Source organism: Lathyrus oleraceus, chromosome 1, assembly GCF_024323335.1.
Source record: "Lathyrus oleraceus cultivar Zhongwan6 chromosome 1, CAAS_Psat_ZW6_1.0, whole genome shotgun sequence".
Taxonomy (NCBI): Eukaryota; Viridiplantae; Streptophyta; class Magnoliopsida; order Fabales; family Fabaceae; genus Lathyrus; species Lathyrus oleraceus.
Window position 1 is genome coordinate 251,252,951 of NC_066579.1, and position 8,564 is coordinate 251,261,514.

General features: G+C 36.9%; 1 non-coding gene across 1 annotated transcript; it reads right to left on the reverse strand.

Annotated features, from left to right (window-relative positions):
* Nucleotides 1-5,521: 5,521 nt before the first annotated feature.
* LOC127116539 (small nucleolar RNA R71) lies at nucleotides 5,522-5,628 on the reverse strand. Its single transcript, XR_007801367.1, has one exon. It is a non-coding gene; the product is annotated as a small nucleolar RNA R71 (small nucleolar RNA).
* Nucleotides 5,629-8,564: the final 2,936 nt, after the last annotated feature.

Consider the following 8,564-nt stretch of genomic DNA (forward strand, 5'->3'; position numbering starts at 1 on the left):
AACCTTATTAAGAGACACTTCCAGGTTTGGTGTCCCTGATAAATTTGATGAAGCACTTCTGGACATAAAGTGGATTTTGGCTATGCAAGAAAAACTCAATCAATTCTCCATAAATGACACGTGGAATCTTGTGCCAAGACCCAAAGGAATTCATGTCATTGGGTCATACTGGGTCTTTAGAAATAAGTTGGACGAACAAGGAGAGGTAGTAAGAAACAAGGCCAAATTGGTTGCACAAGGCTATAGTCAGCAAAAGGGGATTGACTATAATGATACCTTTGCAACAATTGTCAGGTCAGAGTTTATTCGTCTCTTAATTTCCTTTGTTGTTAAGGATAACATTATCTTGTATCCGATGGATGCTAAGAGTGCATTTCTGATGGTTACATAACCGAATAAGTACATATACACCAACCTCCTAGTTTTGAAAATTATAAAAACCCAGATTTTGTTTCCAAACTTAAGAAATCATTGTATGGTCTGAAATAAGCTCCTAGAGTATGGTATGAAAGACTAAGCAATTTTCTTTTAGAAAATGATTTCAATAGAGGGTAGGTTGATACAACTTTGTTCTGTAAAACATTCAAAAATTATTTCCTTGTTGTCAAAATCTATGTGGATGATATCATATTTTGTTCTGCTAATGCTTCTTTGTGCAGGGAATTTAATAAGTCTATACAAGCAAAATTTGAGATGAGTCTGATGGGAGAACTCAAGTTCTTTATGAGAATTCAGATTAATCAAAGTCCAGGAGGAACATATATCCATTAGAATAAATATACTAAAGAAATTCTGAAGAAGTTTGATATCTCATAATGCAAGATAGCAAAGACTCTTATGCATCATACATGTATCCTTGAGAAGGATGAGGTAAATGCAAAGGTAGAGCAAAAGGTATACGGAGGTATGATTGGTTCTCTCTTATACATAACTGCTTCTAGACCTAAAATTTTGTTTAGTATCTATTTGTGTGCTCGCTTGTGAATCATATCCTAGAGAATCCCACTTAACAGCCGTTAAGAGGATCGTCAGGTATCTGAAAGGTACTATTAACATTGGCTTGAGTTATAGAAAATTAAAAGAGTATAAGCTAGTGGGTTATTGTGATGCTTATTATGCTGGAGATAGACTTGAAAGAAAAAGCACTTTTGGAAGTTGCCAGTTTCTAGGAGACAACTTGATCTCAGGTCCAGCAAGAGACAATCAACCATATCACTATCAACTGCTGAAGCTAAATACATTGCAGCTTCTAGATGCAACACTCAAATGCTCTAGATGAAAAGTCAGCTAGAAGATTTTCAGATATATATGGGAATAACATTCCTATTCTCTGTGATAATACATATGTTATTTGTTTATCTAAAAATCCAATTTTACATTCTAGATCTAAACATATTGAGATAAAACATCACTTTATATATGACTATGTTCAGAAGGGAATTTTAAACTTAAAATTTATTGATACAAACCATTAATGGGCTGATATCTTTACAAAACCCCTTGCTGAAGATAGACTTGTTTTCATTCTGAAGAATTTAAAAATGGATTTATGTCCAGAATGAAAAAGATGATTACCTCAGAATGTTTAATTTATGATAATGGTTTAATGAGACTCTGAGATATTTTGACTCTGAATATTTGAGTCTTCTAAAGTGAGAAGGTTTCATAAGTGCATAAGTATCCAGTGAAAACTTGTTTGATTAAACGTTTTATCTTCTGGATACTGAATAGTTTTTGTATTAATTAGATGTTAATCAGTCTTGGTTAGTGGAACAGTTTTAAAGATAACTATCTTAGAAAACCGAACCGCTTATGAACGGTTGAGTAACACATTGGATGAATAAATGTCTTTGGATTAGGTAAAATCTTTACGCTTTACCCCTTGTCGGATTTTATGCATTATTCAAGATTTTATTCTTGATTGCAAAACCCTTATATAAACCCATTTCACTCACTTGACACACTTTCGCTACATTCACTTCCTGCACTTTCTCTCTTTTAAGCCTAAAAACTCTCTACAACCTGTAGCGGTAAATTCATGACCATTGAGCTATGGATAAACCCGATGTCAATTGAAAATTCAGAGTCGCCACCACGCCTTATTTGTTTCCAAAGAAAAAGGGAAAAGTACGAACAAAACCCAAAGATGAGAAGGTTTCAAATGAAAACTAATAAAATGTCAGAGATTACAGGTAAGGGGGTTGGTTACACAGAGGGAAGGTATTAGCACCCAAAGTGTCCTAGGTACTCCTAGGGAGCCCTTTTTTGTGTACAAGTGTTTTTGGTTGAAAAGATGTTTGATAAAGAATGGAATGGGTGAACGAGAAAAGAATTCATTAATTATATTTTTGTGTTTGACAAGACCTCCGGTCTTATGCCTACGTACCAACATAAAATGAGGGATCAAAACCCCGTAGTTCGTGGTAAAAATTTCAAAGAAGTTTATGAGTTTATTTTAATAAAAGTTTAGCAGAGAAAGACACAAAGATACCCACAAATTTGAATGGGGTTGTTAGTTTTTTTTTTGTCTTTTTGAAATTAAAGTCAATATGGTTAAGTTCATTCACAAGTTTGATTAAGAAAAGTTTAAAAATTCAATGGCATAAGGCCAATGTTTCTAATCATTAAAACATGTATAAGTTGAAAATACCAACAAAGAAAGTTTTGAAAGGATGGAGAGATTTTGAAATTAAAGAAATGGGAGGAGATGAAGGTATTATCCTAGACAAAAATTAAAAGTTAAGAGTTGAAAAGATCTGACCAATGGGATGCAATCCACATGACAAGAATGTCAGATAAAAACCCATTTTCCTTTGGACTTTTGAGCAAGCAACAAGCATAAGAAATATCCAAGCAATTAATCATGAAGACCAAGGCATCAAATAAAGATAGCCATAATATCCAAGCAAGCACTCCAATAGCTAGCAGTCTTCTATGTCTTCCAATGTATTAAATGAAAATATTCCTTGGCAAATTCTCAGAAACAATCATCAAACATAAATAATAATAACAGTATAACAATTTAAGCATAGAGGCAAAGTAACAGATGAACCAATGGAACTCAAGGTTTGCATCATATGAAAGGAAAGTCCAGGATATCTCAGTCTCAAATAGTGGCATTGGCTAAGTCCTCGAAGCATAGGGAAGTTGCCTACTCTAAGTCCAAAAGTTCAGATCAAGTCCTATAGTCCACCAACATATTTTTTAAAGTTTTTATTGTTATTAGGTATTTTAAGGTCCTAAGACCACAAACTGAACAAAATTACAAGCACACAATCTATACAACCACAAGATATGACTCAAGTGTGCAAAAATGAAAATGATTGAAACATAAAAATCTTGCATGAAATGTAAATGACAATGAATGATAAACTGATAATGCAAAAACATATTGTATTTTTGGCTCCATATGCATTGCTTTTTACCCGATTGACACTTATTATTACGCAGTATTTCATGTTTATTGCAGGTATTTATCGATTAAAAGGTTTACCGCAAGCAAAATGGAAAATAGCAAAAAGGAAAGAAAAAGGAAGAAAAAGAGAAGAAAGTGAAGCTTTCAAAAGGATAATGGGCCACCAAAGCAAATGGGCTTGTGGCGTCCATTATCCAAGGAGTGTGGCGCCTGCCACATTGGCCCAAGAGGTGGGTGGTGCCCGCCACCAGCCCTTGAGAAGTGTATTTCTGTTGCTACAAAGGTGGCGCTCGCCACTCATTAAGAAGCTAGGGTTGTGGCAACCGCCACAACCTAGTCTTCCACTATTTTCTCCACTTTTTTAGCCACGGTTGCCACCACCTTGCTACATTTTAGGGATTGAGGAAAAGATATAAAAGTGTACCTCTCAGACTCCCAGATCTCTCTCTTCTTCCAGTTTTCAAGTTTACGCTTAATTTTATTCTGCACTATTTTTCTTTTAGTTTTCTAGGCAGTTTCTTATCTTGTAAAAGTGATAGCTTATCCACATTAGGGACTATTACGGTGTATTATTTTTACGTATTTGGGATTCAATTGTAAGGGTTATTCATTGCCAAAGCTTGCCAGAATTATTTTAATCGAAGATTCAAGATTCAGTTTCAGTTCTTATATTGCAATCCATGTTTTATTTTGATTACTGTTTTATTTATTTATGCCTTATTGAATGTTTAATTTCCCAAATACCATGTCTGTTACCGGATCCATGTCCGAATAAACCCTTAGGCAGTATGTAAAGACCGTCAAAACGACGAGATTCAATAAATAATTGGTGTTAGTTTTTATAAAACGTATTTTTCCGTTTTTAGTTTCTTATTTTAATCAAACTGTTTTTCGTACGAGAGTAGAAAACAAACTAAGGTTACAGTCAACAAGAACGAGAGTTTGAGATTTTAACCAGATAGATGAAACTAGGCCTTAATCCTAAACACATCGAGAGCACTTTAGGATTAATTAGACTTTATTTATATTCAAAAATTACTTTTAAATTCAAAATGAGACCGCGAGAGCCAAGCATTCTGGTTTAGGAGTATGGTCAAAGTCAATAAAAACGAGAGTGTGAGACTAAGTCCTTTCTATAAATAATTTTTATTGAAGAATATTTTAACCAATAAGATTTCACCAACTATCTATCGAATCCCCGAATTTTGATGTATTACATACCGATATCCCCTATATCCCATATCTTTATTTCTATTTACGTTATAATTATTTCTCTTCATCCCTCCAATCATAGATCAATCATCAGCCTTATATTTACATAGCAACCTTAGACCATTATACGTTCGATTATTAGTCCTTGTGGGTTCGATAATCTTTAAAACTACGCGATAGGATTGTGCACTTGCAGTCATGATTCACATAGACTTACAAAGTAGCGATCAAGTTTTTGGCGCTGTTGTCGGGGACTAATTTAGTCGATATCGTAACTCTAGCGTTACCCAGTATAAACTAAGGAAAACAATTCTTTTACCCTTTCTACATCTGTCGAGTGTATGCCAAGTACTCGCTCTCAAGGCGAGAAATTAAAGCTACAATTCGACAAACCCGAGCGTTATCTTAGATTAGAACGCCAGATACGAGACTTGATACGGGAACATCGTATCAAGCTAAATCCTCCTGATCCTAACATTCCTACTTCTGAATCAGTTGTTCAACCAAAGATGGCCGAACCAGTGCAAAACCGTCCTCTTAAGTATTATACAATCCCTTCGCAGGATGAACCTCATAACAGCATCGTTGCCTCTGCGATCGAAGCCAACAATTTCGAGCTAAAACCCTCACTATTGTCAGCCATACAGCAAAACCAGTTTTCAGGTAGTCCGATGAAGGACCCGAACCTACACTTGTCAGTATTTTTGTAATACACAGACACAGTGAAAGCCTAATGGTGTCAACTCAGAATCTATAAGACTCTGTCTTTTCCCATTTTCATTAAGAGATAGAGCTAGAGCTTGGCTCTAGTCTCTACCATCCAACTCTGTCACTACGTGTAACGAGTTGAAGAAAGTCTTCTTAGCCCGATATTTCCCACCTAGTAAGACGGCTATGCTAAGAGCCCAAATAAATGGATTTAAACAAAAGGATAATGAATCACTTTTTGAAGCTTGGGAGAGATACAAAGACATGATGAGGCTATGCCCATATCACGTTCTAGAAGAATGGCTGATCATTCACACCTTTTATAACGGTCTCTTGTACAATACAAGATTGACAATAGACGCCGCCACAGGTGGCACACTGATGGATAAACCATACAACGAGGCCTATCAACTCATCGAAAGTATGGCTCAGAATCATTACCAATGGGGAAGCGAAAGAACCTCTATAGAGAAACCTCAACCGAATGGCGGCATGTAGGAATTAATTAGTCTTGAACATGTCAACGCCAAGGTAGATGCCCCGATACAGAAGATAGACAACTTGACCATAACACCAACAACCACCGTGGCTGCCGTAGCACCAAACTGTGAGATATGTGGAGTTCAAGGGCATACTGCCCCAGAATGTCAACTCTTGACAGGAACCTCCAATGACCAGGTGAACTATGCTCAAGGAAACCTCTACTCAAATACCTATAACCCAGGTTGGAAGAACCATCCTAACTTCTCATACAAAAATAATAATGCATTGTATGCACCTAACCAAGCACCTGCTGTACCACTAGGATATCAAAAAGCTGCCACAAATACTCAAAATGCTCCTAGGAAATCAAACTTAGAAATAATGATGGAAAACTTTATAGCTACCCGAGCCCAAACAAATAAAGATTTCTTAAATCAAAACATACACACTAGTGAGTAAATTAAGCATTTAGCAAACAAGGTAGACACATTAGCCACCCATAACAAAATGTTGGAAACACAAATCTCACAAGTGGCTCAACAACAAGAACCTACCGCTGCTCCTGCATGCACATTTCCTGGACAACCGCAACCAAACCCGAAAGGTCATGCAAATGCTATTATACTATGAAGTGGGAAAGAACTAGATGGACCGACCGACCCTAGAACTCAAAACCCATCCATGCATCAAGACCCAGGTAAGGTAACTGAGAAGGAAGACGAACAAGAGGAAGATAAAAACGAAGAGGCCGTAGAGAAAGAAGAACCTTATGTGCCTCCGCCACCGTATAAACCCCCTATCCCTTATCCTTAAAGACTTGTTAAATCTAAAAGTGTAGTGCAATTTAAAAAATTATAGAGCTTCTAAAACAATTGAATATCACAATACCCTTTACAGAAGCGATAACTCAAATGCCCTCATATGCTAAGTTTCTCAAAGAAATCTTATCTAACAAGAAAAAGATAAAGGATAACGAAACCGTTACACTTACTGCTGAGTGTAGCACCATAATACAAAATAATATGCCTCCTAAGCTGAAATGCCCAGGTAGTTTCTCCATACCCTGTGTAATCGGAAAGTTTGTCATCGACAAAGCTTTATGCGACTTAGGCGCCAGTATTAGTTTAATGCCCTTGTCCATATGCGAAAGGCTAAAAATGGGAGAACTAAGACCTACGAGGATGTCCGTACAACTTGCAGACCGTTCTGTTAAATTTCCCGTAGGTATGCTAGAAAACATTCCTGTGCGCATAGGACAATTCTATATTCCTACAGATTTTATAATCATGGATATAAAAGAGGATTCCAACATCCCTATCATATTATGAAGACCATTCCTAGCCACAACCGGAGCTATTATAGATGTTAAGAAAGGAAATCTAACTTTCGAAGTTAGTGAGGAAAAAGTCGAGTTCATTTTGACGCAATTGCTAAAGGCACCAGCTATAGACGACACCTGTTGTCTGATAGATGTCATCGACGAAGGAATAAGAGAGATGGAGAATGAACAAACATCATACTCCGAAATTCTGAAAATTCCAAGGCCTCTTACTTTTTAAGATGAAAGTTTAAGTAAGGAATACCAAGATGACAGCCTAAGCGAATGCCTAGAACTAACGCCCGATCATATCCCTTGCCCAAAGAAACCAGCCCTAGAACTTAAGACGTTACCCAAAACCTAAGGTACGAATTCCTAAACACTAAACTTGAGTGACCTGTAATAGTAAATGCAGACTTAGGGCAGATAGAGACCGAAAATCTTCTACACGTTTTGAGAAAATACCCAACTGTTTAAGGCTATAATATCTCAGATCTAAAAGGAATAAGCCCTTCCATATGCATGCATCACATAATGCTAGAGGAAGATAGTAAGACCTCTAGAGAACACCAAAGAAGGAAAAATCCTATTCTGAGTGATGTAGTAAAGAAAGAAGTGCAAAAGCTGTTAGAAACAGGTATTATCTACCCAATATCCGATAGTCAATGAGTCAGCCTAGTACATGTCGTACCAAAGAAGGGAGGAAACACAGTTGTTAACAATGAAAAAGGAGAATTTATAGCATAAAGAGTAGTTACTGGAAGTAGAATGTGTATTGCCTATAGAAAATTAAACAAAGCCACTCGAAAGGATCATTTTCCTTTACCATTTATCGATTAAATGCTTGAAAGATTGGCTAAGCATTCTCACTTCTGCTACCTAGACGGTTATTCGGGATTCTTCCAAATTCCTATTCATCCCGACGACCAAGATAAAACGACCTTCACATGCCCCTATGGTACATTCGCCTACCGACGAATGCCATTCGGACTGTGTAACGCTCTCGCAACATTCCAAAGATGCATGATGTTAATTTTCACTGATTTCATAGATGACATCATAGAAGTCTTCATGGACGATTTCTCCGTATGCGGACAGAGCTTTGAAGGCTGCTTACCGAATCTTGAAATGGTACTAAAAAGATGCGCAAAAGTGAACCTAGTGCTAAACTGGGAAAAATGCCATTTCATGGTTTGACAAGGAATCGTGCTCGGACACATAGTATCCAACAAGGGGATTGAAGTCGACAAGGCCAAAATAGAAGTTATAGAAAACCTCCAGCCTCCGAAAACCGTAAGAGAAATACGAAGCTTCTTAGGACACGCCGGTTTCTATCGGTGGTTCATTAAAGATTTCTCAAAAATCACCAAACCACTGACTGGCTTATTGATGAAAGACGCCGAATTCATCTTTGACGACAAATGCCTA